The following is a 19227-nucleotide window of genomic DNA, read 5'->3' as shown; positions in this document are numbered from 1 at the left end:
ACAAAGTTAAACACTTTAGCTAAATTGTTACAAATATAATTAACAAAAAGTTTGCAATACTCTGAATTGCTTCATGAATAAGCCTTTAAGAGCATCCAATTGGTTGTGCAAATGAATGGAATCTTTTGAAATTTAGGATAGCTGCTTCCTCTACTAACCTACACACACACCCCACTCATAAGCTAAGAAGAATAATTTTTCAGCAGTCCTAGAGTTGTTCAGATCACGTCATAGATTAATCAAAGGTTACTTTTCCATTTAGGGAAATAATATACTCAGTCTGGAACAAAAACAATGCAAAAGTTGGAGTCATTGGTGGAAATTTATCTCATTATGAAAATCACTCTGTATGCCAAGCATGGAATCAAATACTGACTGTTAACTTCCCTATTTGGGTGAATTTTTTTTCCTTTAAATTATCACCATTCTCTTAATGTAGTTTGTGTTATGTATAGTGCCCTTGGATTTTTAATTGCTCTGGATTATCATTTTCAATGCAATTAGTAAAATGCCCTCAATTACATATAATAATTACTGTAAATGGGGCTATTGGCCTAATTACTATAAATGGGGAAAGATGTGCGATTATAATGTGCAATTAAATCATGTACAGTATTTATTTTACATTATTACATACAATGGTATAATGATAACACATAATTATATTGTATCTTTCCTTGGTCAACAAATCTACTTTATATTAAGATACCTAGAATTGTGATCCATTGCCAAATTAATCACCTCCCAGATCATTCTTCCTAAAGTCATAGAGTTATTCTGTGGGCCAAGGGCCCGCTGAGTTTAAATATAATTAAATAAACTGATTCTGCACAGGCAGGAAATATCTGGAAGGAAAAAAATTATTTTACCTCTATTATTTAAGAATGCCCAAATTTTCCTTTTTGTCGGTGTCAAGAATTTAATCCTCCCTGAGCCATGTACCAGCCTCCACCATACCTGTTTATTTTTATGTGAATATGTAAAAATTAACACCCCTAAATGGTGGCAACGTTTAAAATATGCCTGAGAAAAAATAGGTTCTTTCTTCACTGTGGCAAATATTATAATCATCCCTAGTTTACAAATGCACACTTAACGAGCTTATAGCACATAATTAATTCTGCAAAGGATGCTATTTGACAGAGGGGGATTATGAGAATTGCATATTGATAGTGGCAGAAGAAATAAATTTATTTTCTCTACGTAAGGTAGGGTATTCTTGTGTTCTTTAGAAACTGGCACATCTCAGAGGTGTTGCTCTCAAAATGATCTCAGGATGGAAAGAAATCAGTAATTACAGAGCCAGGCATTCAGTTGTGTCCTAATTTTCCCACCAGTTTTTCAGTGTTTCAGCTGCCTCGGAGACTTAAAGTATTCTCATTAGGTAGCCGCAGAGGCAGCCGCTTGCCTACTCCCTCATTCTCTCACTCACTTTTCCTTTTTTTTTTTTTTTCTTCCATTCCTGCCTTGGGAGTGACTGTGAAGATCATTTGGTGGAATGATTGGCAGGTTAGAGGATTCGATCAGATGAGTTCCTCTTAGTGCAGGTCAAAAAGGCTAGTTAGCAGGAGCTGTCGAAAAATGCCAGCAGCATTCGAAATGGGAAATGTCATGACTTCGAGGCAGGGGGTGCCACCTGGAACAGAAAGCTCTCAGCTCATTAGCAAGTTACAGGATGCAGGCTTAACTGGAGGGAGCAGGGAAGGAAAGATAATACCCAATAGGGAAAATGATTGTGAAGTGGAATTGATTTCATGTATAATTTGTTTATCACTAGAGGGGACAAATGCTGTCCTTCTGACATGAGCGGAGGAGTGTGGACTATGAATGAAGCAACTTAGCATAATCTCCAGGTTGAGCTTTGGATTTAAAGAATGCAAACTTCTTTATTCTTAACTGTGGAAATGATCAGGTCATGTTACATTAATTAAAGCTGACATACTCTCAAATGTTTTATCTGGGCAATTGTGGCAATTTGACAGAAACGGATAGAGATGGGCAACTTTAGAAAATAAGAGGGATTTTCCCCCCTCTGCTAGCATGGAAGCCTAGCTCAGTTGCATACTGAATTATATAACAGGGTTGGTGTTGACATTCAGGGGTTAGCTAGGTTGCACAAATCAAACCAGGGTTCCATATTCACATGCAGTCTTATTGATAGAAGAGACCACATGCCCTTTGGGAGATTTGTATCTAATCCATGTGAAGAAATATATGTACATTTCAGAATGTGACTGCCATTTTTGGTACAATGTTAAAATTTTAACCTCTTTTTTTAAAGGAGAAGTTCTCCAATTCCATTGCTACCTAGATGTCAGTTCATCTAGAATTTAATATTCTACTATAAAGTTAACTATTTACAGTAACCTTATTTACAAACAAAACTAAACTAAAAAGGTGCTGATTTAGAGGAAATTAATCTGCAGATTATAAAAAGATAACATAGTGGCAAAACAGAAAATAATATTGCTTCACATGTATTCATACTAAACTCCAAATTAAACGCTTCCACTGTTTTTACAACGTATTAAATGAGCTTTTGTGTAAAGCCTTCTTTTAAACATAAATTTCATCCAAAAATGTATTTTCTTTTGATAAGAAACTTTTATGATGTCATTTATCTTTTGGCATGCAGATCTTCATCTTGTTAAGTCACAAACGCCACAGCTGCAAGTCTTCCTGGCTGAACACTAAAGGATGTTTACTTAGCATCCAGATTCTGGTTAAAACGTATATTTTCAAAATGTCTTTGCCTTGGTTTTCTCTTAAATATTGAGACATTTTATGAGGCAGTTATTAAATAGCCAAGGCTTGTTTTATCAAGCAGCCTCAGACTGCTGTGTAATGTGAGTAAGAATCTTAAAACCTCCCAGTCCAAAACAGTGGTGCAAAATTCATTCTATTCTGTATTCAGCATAAAAAGCTTGTCATTAAGCTACTGTATATAGCTGTCAAGATATACTGCATTAGTTCTGTCAAATATAAAAATTTAAACATCAATGTGAATCCACTCATCCCCTCATTTGGGAATTGTATTGTGTGGTCCAGAAGCTGGCCTTGAAAACAAAATTTTTATAGAATGCTATTTGAAATGGTTCACCTAATGTTAAGATTTTTATTCTTTCACAGAAACCCAATTTGTTAATAACTGACAGATTTATTAGATTAATAAATAAATTAGTTTGAGAGGAAACATTGTCAAAAAAAAGTTATAATGAAAGAATCGGGTATAGTTGTCTACATGTAGGTTTCCCAGTCTGTACCTTTAAGTAAGAAGCCCTTACCTCTCAAGACAGGCATGAAGGTGCCTGGCCCTGAAGAGTGGGAGGTGAATTGGTGGTGTTTGTGCATGCCTGGTCTCATGGCCTACCATTTTCTCAATTCTCTATATCCCCTCAATTCTGCATTCCAAAGTCAGCTCTGCACTCACTGACTTCTTAGATTCTCCACTATTTTGCATTCATCTCAACCGGTCTCCTCTCCATTAACTAATCTCTGGTACATATTGACATTCTTATATTTATCATACTCTTTGTCGAACCTTTCCACAACTCTATGGATTGAGTAACCATGTGTTAAAAGTCTCACTTTCAGGTTTATGGGTTCTCCTCAGAAAAGGTCCGTGGGTACTAAAGAAAAGAAATGGTAGTTTTGTCTTGGATTTTTATGTTAGCAGATCTCAAAGTGTGGTCCATATACCCTGTGGCTCCCCAGAGGCTTCATGGGGTCAAAACTGTTTTCATAATAATAGTAAGATATTTGTTGCTATTTTCACTGTGTTGACATTTGCACCTCCAAAACCAATGGAGGGTAAAACTGCTTGGTCCTTAGCATGAATCAAGGCAGTGACACTAATTGTATTCCTGGGCACTGTATTCTTCACAACCACACAATTGCAGCTTTGGGGTGTGGGGGGAAGCTTAGCTTAATAATATTCTTGATGAAGAAGTTAAAAGTATTGATTTTATTAAACCTCTACTTTTAGGTAAATGTCTTTTTAATATACTATGTGACTAAATGGGAAGTTTGCATAAATCATTTCCACTGGATGCCTAGTTATCACAGTTGTCTCAAGGAGAAGCTCTTGTGCAGTTGTTTGAGTTGCAAGCTGAACTAACTGCTTTTTTCCAGGAACATGGTTTTTACTTGAACGAATGATTGACAAGAAAAACTATAGTTATTCAAACTTGGGTATTTGGCAGACATTTTATCAAAAGGAACCAAAAGTGAGTCCATCACCCAAGCAAAACAACCAATAGTATTTGCTGATAAAATTAGAGCATTCAACAGAAAATTTGAATTTGAGAACACTGTGGATAGCTTTTATTTGCCACTGCGAACTGGACAGTCTCCAAGAAACTTTTCTAATGAGATGGTGGTAGTATAAACAACTGTGACTTTTTTGATATTGTATAGTGAAATGTGTCAACCTTTGAAATATCTGCATAACTCACTAAATCACTGTTTTCCAAATGATCAATGCATGATTTTAGCAAAATAATGCATGGATAAAATATTCACTGAAAGTTTAAAATAAACCAACAGATATTAAGGTAACAATACAAAGAGTTCATTGATACAGTTTCAGATTCCCTGGTATAATTAACCATTAAGAAACTACCACTTGTCGAGTTTTGTTGTAATCCAACTACTTATCTGTGGTGGTCCCATATTTTTGTCATTTGCTTCAACCAAAACAATGTATCATAATAGATTGAATGTAGAAATATGTTTGTGAACCCAACTCTCTTCTATCCAGCCACTCATTAAAAAGATTTGTACAACTGTAAAGCACTGCTAGTCCTCTCACTAATTATATTTGGAAAATATGGTTATTTTTATTTAAATTATGTTTTTATGTTAACATGTAATGAGTTCTTAAGTAAATAATTTTTAATTAACAGTTTTAATTTTGAATATAGTAAATATCAGCAGCCACAATTCATATAAATGAAAGTCTTTAGGGGATTCCTTATAACTTCTGAGAGTATAAAGGGGTCCTAAGATCAAAAAGTATGAGAAGCACTGACCCATTTCACAAGTGCCATGCATTAACTCTAACATACAAGTAATGTTGGTAACATTTTCCTTCTTGAAGAAATTACTATTCAGCACAAAATTTTTTTGCTACATGAAATGATTCTAGTTCTATCAATTTAATGTCTCAATTTTTCTAGTGTGCAATAGATAAAATCCCTATTCTTGTGTTCACACAAGTATCATCTGAAAATGACAATAGAACATCATTTACAATACCTCTTGATGACTAGTAGACCAAATCTTAAAAGACTTTTACTGTATATTGATCTAAGGGGCTGTGACTTTCTTTTTTTATATGCATTAAATTTGATGCTGCATGGAGAGCCTCTGACCGTGTGATACTAAATCATCAGGCCATTTTACATAGCTTGTTTATAGGACTCCGAAAGTCTTTCAGAAAACTTCCATTAGACACAGCATAAGTGCAACTTCATGTCAGAAAATGGGAATTAGGTCTTTTCTTACCCAGATCCCATGAAGTACCTCATGGAAATCTGGGCACATTTGGGGTTTCAGAATCCAAAATATCTAAACCTGAGTGGCAGTCAGTCAGATTAGGGCTGTGCTTTTTTGTTTTTTATTTGTTTTGTTTTTGTTTCTTGAACTCTATTTTGAAGTACTTTTAGATTTTTTAGAAGAGTTGTAAAGCCAGTACAGAAGGCTATGTCATTAACCCAACTTCTTCTAATATTAACTTTATTTTTTATGACCTAAATGCTTTTGAAGAGTACTGTTCAGGTATTTTGTAGAATGGCTCTCATGATGCTTTCTCATGATTAGACATGGGTTGTGGGTTTTGGAGAAGAATACCACTAAGATGAGATGACTTTTCACCACTTCATGTCAAGAAGTACATGATATCCACATAACTTATCACTGGAGATGTTGTCCTTGATTACACATTAACACAGATAAGGTCTTAAAGCCAATGTAATATCCAGGATGTAAAGTTAGAGAAGCAGGAGGTCTGGGATAGTTTCTCAATCAAATGGAAGGAACTCTAGATGGTTACCGAACTGACAACAAGGCTGCCTGATATCAGAATCCAAAGAGAGAGAGAGAGATTACTCTCAAGGCTTTGACTTTCTAAATGAAAATGGGTGGAAATGGAGAAGGAATCACCAACAAAGAGGGGAATGTCTGAGTTAAGAACCCTGAGATGTTCCAGCCTTTGACTCAGGATCACTCAGGATCAGTGATAGAATTTAGCAGGGCATCTGACAGAGTGTGGAATATATTTTGTAAACATGAATAAAATGTGGCTACTTTACAAATGTTGGGAACAAAGCAAGTGTTAGCCCTTTGATATTGAAGTCACCTGTTCACTTGTCTTTCTTCCCTACTGGAATCGAAATATCAGAATACAGGAACTTGTTTACTGTTTTGTCCTCATTTCACCATTATAGCTCCCATCTCCTCACATGGCACTTAATTTATGCCCATTAAATATTGTAAAAATATTGACATTAGTGAATATCCAGCTAATTCACCATTCAGCAATCTCCTGCTCTTTCAGTAAGTATTTTTTTTTTTTTTTTAGCAACCACTGTATTGGTGCTCTACTAGACAATAGTAAGAAGACAGTTCTAGCTTCAAGATACTCACAATTTTGGGACACAAATGCAATCTTTTAAATTTCAAGATGATAAAGGGTATAGCAGAACTTTGCATGAAGCTATATGCGAGGGCAAATGAGGGAAAAATTAATTTTGTTGGAGGAGGTTACAGAAGTCTTTCCAAAGGAAGAGATTTTGAACAAAAGAAGGCATTGGATTTTGCATAGGCATACAGGAAGAAAAGGATATTTTCAAAAAGAAGAAACAAACACCAAGAACAAAGCTGTGTCACAATGTGCCGCATCTTTAGGGACGGATGTGATAAAGCTTAGGGACAGGGAGAATGAGAAGACACGGACTGAGAAACTCATTTGAAGCCTGATTCTGAGGGTCTTGAATGACATGCCAAAGAGTTTGGATTTTAATGTTGTTGCCCATGGAAAATATGTATGACTTCATGGTCACACATAGAAGAACCAAAACCTTCAAGCCAGGAGATCCTTTAGGAATCATTTAACAATGCTAAAAGATGTACTTTTTTTTCTTCTTTAAATTTATTATGTTAGGTCATGTCTTTAAAATAAGAAAATAAACAAGATTCCATTCACATTTATGCCTAATTTAATGTTAGCGATTATACCAACACTTACTCTTCTCCTTCTTTTCATCCTCCAGCCCTGATATTTTGTGACTCTTGTTATAAACATGGTTTCTTGATGATACATTTATCAGCATGTTACAATGTGTTTCTTAAAAGTAATATGTAAATTCTTTTAGGTGAAAGAATATGCCTTTTCTATTCACATATCTTTTGTAAAATGAGTAACAATCCCCTTAATTTAAATTTTGTGAATATATTAAATTTCATATATTAAGATATATTGGCACCATTTGGGGGAAATGCAAAAAATGGAAAAGCAAGTTTCTAGGGATAATATTTTAAGTCATTTTCAAAGTTGAAAGAAATGTTTAAGAATTCAGTATCTTCATGGTCTTATTTTATGAATAAATTCACACTCCTGTCTATGTTCTTTAAGACCATGTAAGAGTAAACTGTAGTTTCAAGCCCAGTTTTGCCTAAACACAAATACACTGTAAAGTATTTGACAATATTAAAGTCTGTCTAGCCAAATTCCTTAAACCACCTTAATGTTTAGTAACTAACTAGAATTTTCAGTGGTGATTATGCTAACAATGAAAAAAATGTTGAAACAACTAATGTAAAACAGATAAATTATTTAAGAACAGGGTAGACCATTTAAATATTTTTAAAATCAGTAAATTAAAGTTTACCAAAGCAGATGAAATATGATAGTCTTGAAAATTACAAGTTATTAAGGCAAAGTAACATGGAGAAATACATGTGATAAAGTGAAAGAAGTAGAATATTTTCCTTGTACATATAGAATTTATACGTAAGAATGAGTGAAAGGAAGTATATTGAACTGCTATGTCCTTATTTTAACATAGAAAATGGTTTTACAGATTTTATTGTATAATTAAGAAAGTTAGTTAATTTACATTTTTATAACAATAGTAGGCTCTCACTATAATCCAACCTCGGAGTCCCCTTGGATAAGTCCAAGCTCTTTGATGCGATCTCATTACCAGATTTTCCTCGATAGATCTGTGATGAAGAGTCAGATACTATGCAAGCTAAGCTCATTTTATAACCACAGGGCATTCCATGAGTTAACATTTAAAGTACTTTCTATTACACCTAAGAAGTGCTGAAAATTAATCCTAGAAATAGCAGTATCCAGATGATTAAGAGATAGCATGAAAACATAATTTAGCCAAAAGCAAAAAGAGAAGCTAAAGGAGTCCTATTGGCATAAGAATTTGGGACTCCAGATTCTTCACCTGCTGCTAATATCAATGGGCATCCCAAAAGGTGAGGGTTTTGGGGGGTTAGGGGATGTTGAGTCTTTTTAATGAAACAGTATGTACTTTCCTATGCCAAGACTAATTCTACAACATTGCTTTGTGGGTTGAGAGGATGGAGATGTTGCAAACAACCATGACTATTTTCCAGTTTGATCCACTTGACTATAGCTTAACAGCTTATAGCTAATGGAAAGTCTTTGAGGTAAATAATTTTTTTAGTACTTCACCTCACCCACCAAACATCTCCTGATCATGGCATTGTTGATCTACCTGCAAGAACATAATACAGTCCTCAGAGGTCCACTTCCCACTTGCCCAGACCTGAACCTTTTGCAAAAGATCAGAAATTAAGATTCTTGACCTTATTTATTTCTTATATGCAGCTTAAGGGTAGAGAGACTGGGGAGGCAAAATCATTATCTTTTGTTTGTACTATTTGTAATGCAGAGTGAAAATAAATTTTGAGAAGAATATTTCTATTAAGAAAATGAATTTAAGCTGGGCATGGTGGCTCACGCCTATAACCCCAGCAATTTAGGAGGCCGAGGCCAGTGGATCATTTGAGGTCAGGAGTTCAAGACCAGCCTGGCCAACATGGTGAAATCCTGTCTCTACTAAAAGTACAAAAATTAGCTGGACAGTAGTGGCATGCACCTGTAATCCCAGCTACCCCAGAGGCAGAAGAATTGCTTGAGCCTGGGAGGCAGATGTTACAGTAAGCTGAGACTGCGCCACTGCATTCCAGTCTGGGCAACAGAGTGAGACGCTGTCTCAAAAAAGAAAAAAAAGAGTTTGTGGAATTTTTTATTGTGTCTATATGCAAACATATCTTGAGACCCCGAACCAGCTTATTAATTGGCTATTTTATGTAATATTCAAATATGCATGTATTTATATATATTTGTATACATATATATTTCTGTCTGCAAAAGCAATGTGTTTCATTTTTAATTTTTTTTCACTTTCTTGTGACTTCCCATGCAAAGCTTCATCATTCAGTAAGCTCTGCCTTTTGAATTGTTTATTTTCCTATAGTTTCCAATTTCCACCTTCATCTCTTTGTTTGAAATGTTACTAGAAAGAAGCAAAAACAGAAAATTAGGGGGCAGGGGTTTGGGGGTGAAAAGGAGGGAGAGGTAGGAAGACTGCTGAGGGGAAAAAAAGATTTAAATCAGAACTAGAATGAATGCTTCACTTCTTGGCTTTTAGCACAATTACCATACGTTAGGAAATATGCAGGGCATAGTTGATTACAACTAAATGAGCCCCTTTTAGAGGCAATGGCAGGCCCAGGGATCTGACTGTCAGAGCTGTGAAAGATATTGAATTGGAAGACTGGTCTCAGTGTCAGGCATAGATAGTCTATACAGGTGAGCCAGACAGAGAAAAGATAGCTGGGTAAGAGTAGCCTCAGACAAGGGAGCCACGTATAGCATTTGCATACTTTTCCTGCAAAGGGGGTTTAATCTAAAGAGGGAGATTTCAGTATTGTCAGTCATGCTTTGTTTGGGGTGAAGAGCAGAAGGAAATCAGCTGAAGGGGCCTTTCTCACAGCCTTGGTCTCAGCCTTGAGGTTGTCCTAGCAAAGTTATGTTCTTGAGGGTTGTTTGCACACTATTGTCTGTTTGAAGATCTTCTAAACCCAAAGGGCTCAAAGCATCCCCCTTTGCCAGCACAAAAGAAGGGAATTTGTGTGGTAAAAATGACTTGTGTTGCAAACTGAACCCAAGCACCCTTTGTTCTTACACAAAATACTCTGAAGTTCCAAGGATGTCTTTTAGAGCCGGACTCAGTGAGTCATACCATCAAAGTGCTTGCAGGCTAGAGAACCAGGTAAAACCAACCTACACTTGTGTCTTTCTTTGCCAGCTCAAAAGAGACTTGTGTACTTCCTAAAGAAGATGGCTCAAAAAGTGAGGCAGATAGAAAATAATTTTTTATTGGCATGGATCATTTTTGCCCTATTTCCTTATAGCATTTTCTGATAACAGAAGCGTTTATGCCTAAAATAGAGGCAAATTATTTTGACAGTTCAAGTTGTCTTAGCACTCGACCAGCCTTATCTTTTATCTTGCAACATGAGTTTCTGATTTTGGTCTGAGTCCAGTTTTCAAAACTATGCCTTCTTTTCTAAAATATGATGTCCTATGTAGTATATGATGGTCTACTCTTCACCATAAGTCTTTCTAATAATCTACACATTTACAAAGAGGAGTGTTTAATTATCCAGATATTTATGGATCCAAAATCAGGGCTCATTTCAACTTCACTAGTTGGTTTGAGCCTTACTGCCCATAATGTCTATAGTTCAGGAAAGTTATATACTAAAACATAGACTCTGAATTTAAAAAAACAGCAATGTACTTATTTATAAGGGTAATATGGGTAGTTGTGAGTACCTTTAAAATTTGTAGTCTTCCACATGAAGCTTAAAGCTTCAAAATATGTGATATCTTAACACATTTTATATATATACATATGCACACACACATATATACATATATATAAAATTATGAACATACAGACTAAACATTCCTTGTAACTGGTCAAGTGGGATATACAATAAAACTTTACATTGGAGTTTGGAAAAATATATACATACTTATATATAGCAACTAATTCAGCTTGAGGTTTTCTAAATTAAGGATATTCCTTTATCAGTGTTTAATGGTTTTCTTATTCTTTTGCTGGATTTTTGTCTCATTTTGAAACTTTCTTTAAAAACCCTATACAAATGCAAAATGAAAAATAGAGGTAATGAAAAATCTTTTTATCTAAGGGTCTAAAAGATAAGGAAATGTCCATCTGGGTTTCAAAGTAAAGGCAAAACTTACAACATATAAAAAGAAAGATAAAGCATACTTTGAAATTCGCATGAGCCAGCTTCCAAGAGAAAAGTTATGCCCTCTTCATTGAGAGAGTAATTAGGAAATCTTTTATCAGGATAATCATATTTGGGATTTCCACTGATGTTATAATGCTAGTGGGTGTGGATCACAGGTGAGGTTTGAAGCTAAGACATTGACAATGCCCAGATTAGAGCTTTCTCAAGTTATAACTGTGGATAAAACTGTGCTTGCTGCTTTCCTAAATGTGTTATTTTTTGTTATGGTTGAAATGCTTGTCTCTGATCTAAGTAAACTCTGCTTTGCTGGAAGTGGTGCATTTCTTTCCCTGGCTTTGCATTTTTCCCTGTGAGAAGTGTGTCTGAATTGGGGGGACCTGAATATACCTCTTTGTTGCTGAGCTTGTCAAGCACAGTGCTGTGTTCTCTTTCCCACCAGGAAGGTCAGACCGCTGGGGGCCAATCTGCTTTCTGAAATGAACCCTACTGTCTGTCCCTGGTGTCTGACAGATTGAAACAGTTATCTGTGTTACTGTGCTTTCAGTGCTATTTAAATGCCTTGCTTTCTGGGGGAAAAAGTAATATGAAGGCTACATTGAAAAAATAAAAATGTTTTAAAGGACTGTACTTTGGATGTTAATATTTATTTAAAAGGCAGATTTAATTACCTTTCTAAGAACATATTTACAGATTCAGGAAGTTAACTATATGCACTGTGCACACACGCATACACACACTCACACCAAGATAAGCCCGCACTTATGAGCTCTACTTTTCTAAAGACTTTTGTGTGTGTGTGTGTGTGTGTGTGTGTGTGTGTGTGTGTGTGTGTGTGTGTTTAATTGGAGTAATAAAATTATGAAGTATGGAACTGTTTCAATTGTGGAGTTTTAGAGTAAGAGTCTTTTGTTCACTTAGATTTCAGTTTCATGTATTTTGATGAGAGGTATGTATAAAGCCTGAAGAAATTTATACTGTGCTGAGCCTCACTTCAATACTCTCCAGATAATTGAGCTAATTAAATCTTTACCAACATTAACACAACTCCGGCATTCCTTGGACAGTGGATAATTATTGCATGAACATGGCAAGCTTAAACTAAACAGATGAAAATAGAGTTCTGTGGAATGGGTATTGAGTTTATTCTTTATTCATCTTTTGATAAGATTTAATTAAAACTGCCTCTCTCCATTGTGGTGAGAATGAATGTGCTTGTTTTCTTAGTGAAAAGCAAATTATTCACTTCAGCCATGGTTCAATAATCAAAGCCTTTGCAAAGTTTTGGGTTATAGTGTAGCTGTGGGGATATAATTGCTGCAATTCTGTATGAAGGCTTTATCTTTTTTATTACTTTCTCTTATTTATTTTTGTAGAAAGAAATTTATAAAAGCCCATTTTGTGATTTGGTGTGGAAGTGCATATGTTTGAAGCCTTATTATAGGCTTTCTGTGGCTAGATTTTTTAAAAGGTGTATTTCTTAGAGCCGCTTGCTAAAATAAAAAGGTGAAAAGGGACACACACTTAAATAGATGGCATTTGAGATGGATTTTTTAAGTTAGTGAAGAGAGTTTAATAAAACCTTTAAATCCTGTGGCTGCCACTGGGCTGACATAGTGCATTGACAATCTTAAGGGTGAAAAGCAATAGACCTTGGGAATTCTTTCTGCAAATATATGTTTGCATTCTCTTTCACTTTCTTTAAATCTACCAGAAATATTTTTATTATTGTTCTTTTAAGTGGAGTGGAATTTTTTTATGTTGGGGGACAATTTTGTAGTATAAATAGATTTTATGTATATTAATGATAGCTGATTGTTAAATGTATTGTCAGTACTATCCTGTGATTTATATTTCTTTCTTTCTCTTTTTCTTTCTTTCTTCATTTTTATAAAATGGGAGATTATGAGGATATATAGGATATGTTATAGAATCAAGGACAAAAGTAAAACAGGGCCTTGTGCATAGATTGGAAACAGGGACTCCAGCCGAGATAAGATCTCTTTCTTTCTCCATCTTTTTGTTGCCTCAGTGCTGGCTTTCCCTGCTTCTCTGGTCCATGTGATGGGAGCCAGGTTGACTTGTCCTATGGTTTGCAATAATAAGCAGACATCACTCTAGGTCTGGGTTTCCAACTCCTCGGGAAGGAAATCTGTCGTTAGATTAAGTGAATCAGCCCTGCGTCCAAATTCGGGGTCCTCCACTTACCACTTTTTACTGCATGTTTTCTTCATCATTGTTCCTTCAGGAGGGAGGAAATGCAGACAGAAGCAAGTATTTCTTAATCTATAGAATTATTTTAAGGATTAAGTTGCCAAATGCAGTGTTTTTTAGCTCCCTTAATGGGTAGTGATATCAATCTATTAAACTGGGAAAAGTATTTCTCAAGTACAATAGACTAAATGGGAAAGGAAAATGTCTGAAATAATCACATGTAGTAAAAATAAGTATCATTTCATGAATTTTTTGTTTCAGCTGTATGTGTGCATGTGCATTTGTATCTACACTGAGTCACTTAATAAAATGCATTTTTTCCAGTGAGTTGTGGCCAAAACAAATTTCAAAGCAGTCACTGCTCCTCAGATTCCCTTGAAGGTCTCTCTTGGGAGGCAATGGGAAGGGAGAGGAACACTGGGCAGGGCTTCAACCCCAACACTCTCCCCATCAAAGTAGCTCCACTTTAATCTGTTTTACACTTTATGTTTCTACCTAAGATATTTTTCAACAAAGGATACAGTGGCCGAAAGTTTGAATGAATGATTTTCCATGTTTCCTTCTTGGGATTTTTAGAGCTAACAGTAACCTCCAGGACCATAGCAAGGATTATTTTGGTTTTCTTTACTAGGGAGAGCTCAGGAAACATTTCAGCCTTCTGTGTATTGGCTGGCTGGCTTCCTTCCTTCCTTCCTTCCTTCCTTCCTTCTTTTCCTTCTCTCCTTCTTTCTTTCATTTCTTTCTCTTTATGTCCCCTGTTCTCTTTCCCTCTCTCTCTTTCTCTGTCACCTTTCATTTTCTTTCCTTTCCTTTCTTTCTTTCAAGATGAAATACAGTTTCCCTACTTAATCTCATTGAAAAAAAAAAAAACTCTGAGACTTAACATACAACCAGGACAACACTGAATTGGAATGAACTTTAAACAGCCTTACAATTTTAAAAAGAGAAAAACAATGTGCTTTTTCCAGTTCTGTTCTTTAGGAAGGGATGAAAGGCAAAAGTGAGCAATGGTGACATGAATGAGAAGGATTTGGGCAACCTCTTCACATGCTCAAATAAGGTCCTTTTAGAACCAAGGATTGTGGAGAGAGGCAATCTCTTTAATAGAAATAAATAGCAAGAGAACAAAGACTAAATAAGAAAACAAGCTGACTCCTCTAAAAGTACATTTTACATGACTTCCTTTGAAAAGTTGAAATAAATTTAACAAGTGCTTTTTCTTCCCTTGACATTGTATGAGAGGATCTGTGTAAAACAGACTGTCCTGAAGCCAGAACCTTAGGTCCAACTCTTTTGTTTAATCTGAGTTCTGTTGTATCTGTTTGCAAAAAGATGTGGAGTGATCATGGGCTTCCTTTATTTTAACCTTATGTTAGTGAGCCCTTTGTTAATCATTCATTGCATTAACATCAGTTTTGTTGGTGGTAGGCTTGACTCAGTTCAGGCAGCTCTCTCTAACTCAGGAAGCAATATAGAATAGGGATTAATATATTTGGCTAATACCAGCAGCCTGGGCCTTCAACTCTGCTATGCTACTTATCAGCTCTGGGGTAAGCCTTAACCTGGGCTGAGCCTTAACCTTTCTAAGCCTGAGTTTTCCCAGCTATAAATCAGGAGTAGGAATGGTGCCTCTCTTGTCAGTTTGTTAGGAATATCTAAATGAGAAGATAAAGTATTTCGCACAATACTTGCTTGGTCTGTTAAGAATTCCAAATTTCATTAAGTCTATGAGAAATAAAAGACAGATTGATTTCAGATCTTTTATGATAACCATTTTTGGGGAGGGTTTTTCCATTTCTTTTACCTAAAATGAAAAAACAAAATCTAGACAATCTTATAATGTAGCTTATTTCTTAGTAAAAATTGTGCATAACCATGACAGAAGGAAAAGCAAACCAGGGCTTGGTTTAGCATGAGGATATGAAGAAAAGGGATTTGTGGAAATTGGGAAAAGAGATGCAAGAGATTTTTGCACATCAGCAAAAAGCACAAAACTTGTACTGAGTGTGTCTCATGCAGGGGATGGGAATGATTTCCATATGAGTAAAGCAAAGGAAGCAGTAAAGTGGAAGCAGTCTTTGAGAAGGGTAAGTTTCATGGCCCTCAATAGGGGGCCATTCCAAAAAATCCTCAGTGTGATGCAGTCATGTAGTTAGAGTGGGAGGAGACAGACAGAGAAGAATTAAAATTGTCTCCACTTACTCAGATGAACTAATTGGTCAGATGGCATCTTCACCGGCTACCTCAGAGAACTCAGAAGGGGCAAGCAGTAGGTGAGGATAATTAGGGCAAGTCTGGTGGTACAACGTAGAGTCCTTTCGTTTAGGTTGATATAGCAGCAAAGAGAGAAAGAGAGATAGAAATTAAAAGCAGAACTGAAGGTTTGGGAGCTTCCGGCATAATAAGGCTTGATGGGATAAACAAAGATTCAAAAGCTGGGTCATTGTTACTGAGCTGTGAATAGAGGTTAGCACAGACAACACAGAAAGTAAGGTCAGAAAAAAAGACAGAAATAAGTTACAGGGACATCCCTGTTACCAGCTTCTCCATGATGCCGAACCAGGGCAGTCCAACCTATGGTTATAGTGTCTTTCTCTTATTTTTTCAAAACACTTGTGGAGGTTGTAACCCGGAAGCCTTTAACAGATAGTGCCCATATGCCTGGCATTTGCCTAAAACAGTGTTTTTAAATATTAAAGGTAATAGTCTACTTTTAAAACTATGTCAATTTTACATAAAAATACATATTTTTCTGCATCTCATTTTTTTTAGAAAAAGGAAGATTAGACCACTTTGGGCATCTCTAACAACAGTGATCAATAGGGCTGAGTAGTGGCTTCCTTCTTTCGCAAAGGCTGTGACCTGAAGTTTGCCGCACTTCCTGCCACTCCTTTTTCTCTCTCTGTCACTCAGACTGAGAAGAAATTGCTGTTTACCTTCACCTTATTTGTTGTTTATCTTATGGCAGAGGAAAATAAAAGTGAAATATTTCTTGTAGCCATGTCTCTGTTGTCAATGTCAAATATAAAAATTGCCAAGAGAAGCCTTTTTTTGGAAGAAGAATGGCTAGAGCCTATTTCTTTATATAAATATTCTAGTGTACTTCACTCAAGTTGCCTTCTTGACCCTTATTGAGTTGCTGTATGAGAGTTCATAATAATTGCATGACATTTAACCAGGTTTATTATTATATGTGCTTACCTTCCATTTCCAAGAGAACCATAAAGCTTCATCAGGTAAAGCTGGTTTATTCCATAGCATCTAACATAATGTTGTACACAAAGTGAAATATGTGCATATAGTTTCAGGGAAACCAGGAACAATAGGAAAAGACTATAACAAGTTTCTAAAGGAGAAAGATCTTCATGATAGTAAGTGAAGCAATTGACTGAGAACCAAAAGACAAATTAGCAAACTTTTACTAAATGCCAACAGATTTCAGATGGGTTTTGTAAGAGATCCAAAGATGTACAAGACATGGTCCCTATTGTCAAGCAGTTTACAGTGCAACAGATGACATAAGATACAGATAATTCACTCACAGTAAAATGTGAAAATTACTGTTATACAAATATAAATAAAATGCAGTGAAAATAGAGCAGGAACAGACCTCGTAAAGTTCAGGGAATGCTTCATGGAAAAGATAGCATCTGAGCTAAAACTTGAAGACTAGGCGGGATGTTTATAGTCAGGGATGGCTTCCAGGAAGGGGCACCTAAAACCACAGAGCAGCTGAAAATTCCAGGATATGTGTGAAGCTGGACAGGAAATGTAGTTGCCTCAAAAACAGAGTGGGTGAGTGGGTACTTGTGTCCTTCTTAAAGGTAGGAAAGAGAAAAATGAAGACCATTCACTATAGCATCAGAACAAGTACAAGCAACTTTTTTCCTTAACCTTTTGTCTTTCCCTTTTATTTCTAGAGATAGCTGTCATGCCATAAAGCACAATTGTAAGGTTAATAATAATAATAGTGGATAGGTACAGTGGTTCATGCCTATAATCAATCCCAGCACTTTGGGAGGCTGAGGAGGGAGGATCGCTTGATCCGAGGAGTGCAGTGAGCCAAGATCATGCCACTGTGCTCCAGCCTGGGTGACGGGGTGAGACCCTGCCTCTAAAATGATAATAATAGTAATACTGAGAACATCTCACTTAATGAGTGCCTACTGTGTGCCAGACATCACGCTGAGCACTTTACATGAGTACTTTCATTTAATATTCATAACACCCCTCTAAGGTAGGTGTTCTTATCCCCATTTTGCAGAGGAGACTGAGATCTGAGCTGTTCCTTCATGTCCTAAATGTCCCACTAAGCTAAGAAGTGGTAGAGCTGCATTTGTAAACTAGAGAGATGTCATGTCGTTGCACTTATCATTGGCTTTTTTATTCTGACTTCTGACAAGCCTGCATTATTTTAGATGTTTCAATCATAATCTATGTAGTTATTTGGTTGCTAATGTTTAGAGGAGCTTTGGCTACCTCTAAGGATAAAATTAGAGATTCAAGAACCACAGTGCCTCCAAAACCCTGACCAGATCAAGTTAATTAATCTGTAGCTTGAACACCCTAAAGGCCCCATTTAAATACAATTTCACTGTTAGTGAGGAACTCCAGAACGTTGATTAAAACTGAAAGCAGTAAGAAATAAAAAGTGTAAATCTGTTTTTAGAATCATATTCTTCTGTTAGTTTTTCAAATACATATCACAGCTATTAATAAAATGATAATGTTCTCTGAATTTCATGAAGGCACAATTGGTCTGAAAAAATTTGCAATTTTTCATAAGGATTTGTTTTTAAAAAACATTTGCTTGAGAATCTATTATTATGGGCTATATTTGAATGGTATTGGCATTTCATAAATATTTCTTTCAGGATCAAAAATGCAGTAGGTGCAGTAAAATTCAACTGCAGCTTTAGACTCTGACCATTTTAACAGATTCAGGCAGCTTTCCTTATTTATGTTGACACAAGAGAGAAGTGACACAGATGACAGAAATCATTGAATTTGAGGATGCAGTGTTTGGGCCACGGCTGTATCATTATAGTAATTTTTCATGGTCTCATAGAAATTAGTTTGGTGCCTTAAAATACCAATGATTTTGGAGCAAGATTTCTAAAGCATCCTAATGCCTAGAGCAAGTCTCCAAAAAGGAGTAATCCATTAGTAGGTACTTGAGGGCTTGGAAAAATTGTTAAAAACAATGTGAAGAGTCAGCAAGAGAGGGATGATTAAAAAGAAAAACATAAGCAATTTCTAGCATTTTGTTGCTGCTATGAGACTCTTGGGTTATATCCTTAGAGTTAGATAGGTATTAGGGACATAAGGACAGAGAAAATAAAAAAAAAGGAGACTATTCCTTCCTAAAGATTTGAACACTGAGATGGATTGTACCACTCTCCTTTCATTTTCACCTTTTTATTCTTACTTAACTATACACTGAAGCTTATGTAAGTTAAGCCATGGGTGTTTCAGATATCAACTTCTCTTAAAAACAAAAAGAATAGGTAGTCAGGGTTCCTAAGATAAACACTAACTGGATAAGACAGAGGGAGGGCTGACTTATTCTCTTCAGTGTTTTAAGATTTCCTATTGATGTTGATAAGCAACGTATGTGAAGACCTGTTCTGATTGAGCAATCTCACTGCAATCCATATAGTGCCTTATTTCTTTCTTTAGACATACCTT

The 19227-nt window shown here is 35.9% G+C and overlaps 1 protein-coding gene across 8 annotated transcripts in view; it reads left to right on the top strand.

Moving 5' to 3' along the window:
- Positions 1-19227, top strand: part of CDK14 (cyclin dependent kinase 14) — a 613351-nt gene that overhangs the window by 533821 nt on the left and 60303 nt on the right. The window contains exon 15 of one of the 8 annotated variants that reach the window (XM_017536522.2): positions 16312-16478. The exons of the other annotated variants lie outside the window; for them this stretch is intronic. The gene's annotated coding sequence lies outside the window, so the exon portion shown is untranslated. Of the gene's footprint in view, positions 1-16311; positions 16479-19227 lie in introns of those variants that run through there. 8 annotated transcript variants of the gene reach the window in all.

This window comes from Cebus imitator, unplaced genomic scaffold (genome assembly GCF_001604975.1).
Source record: "Cebus imitator isolate Cc_AM_T3 unplaced genomic scaffold, Cebus_imitator-1.0 Scaffold98, whole genome shotgun sequence".
Lineage (NCBI taxonomy): Eukaryota > Metazoa > Chordata > Mammalia > Primates > Cebidae > Cebus > Cebus imitator.
This window is presented reverse-complemented; position numbering and strand designations above follow the sequence as displayed.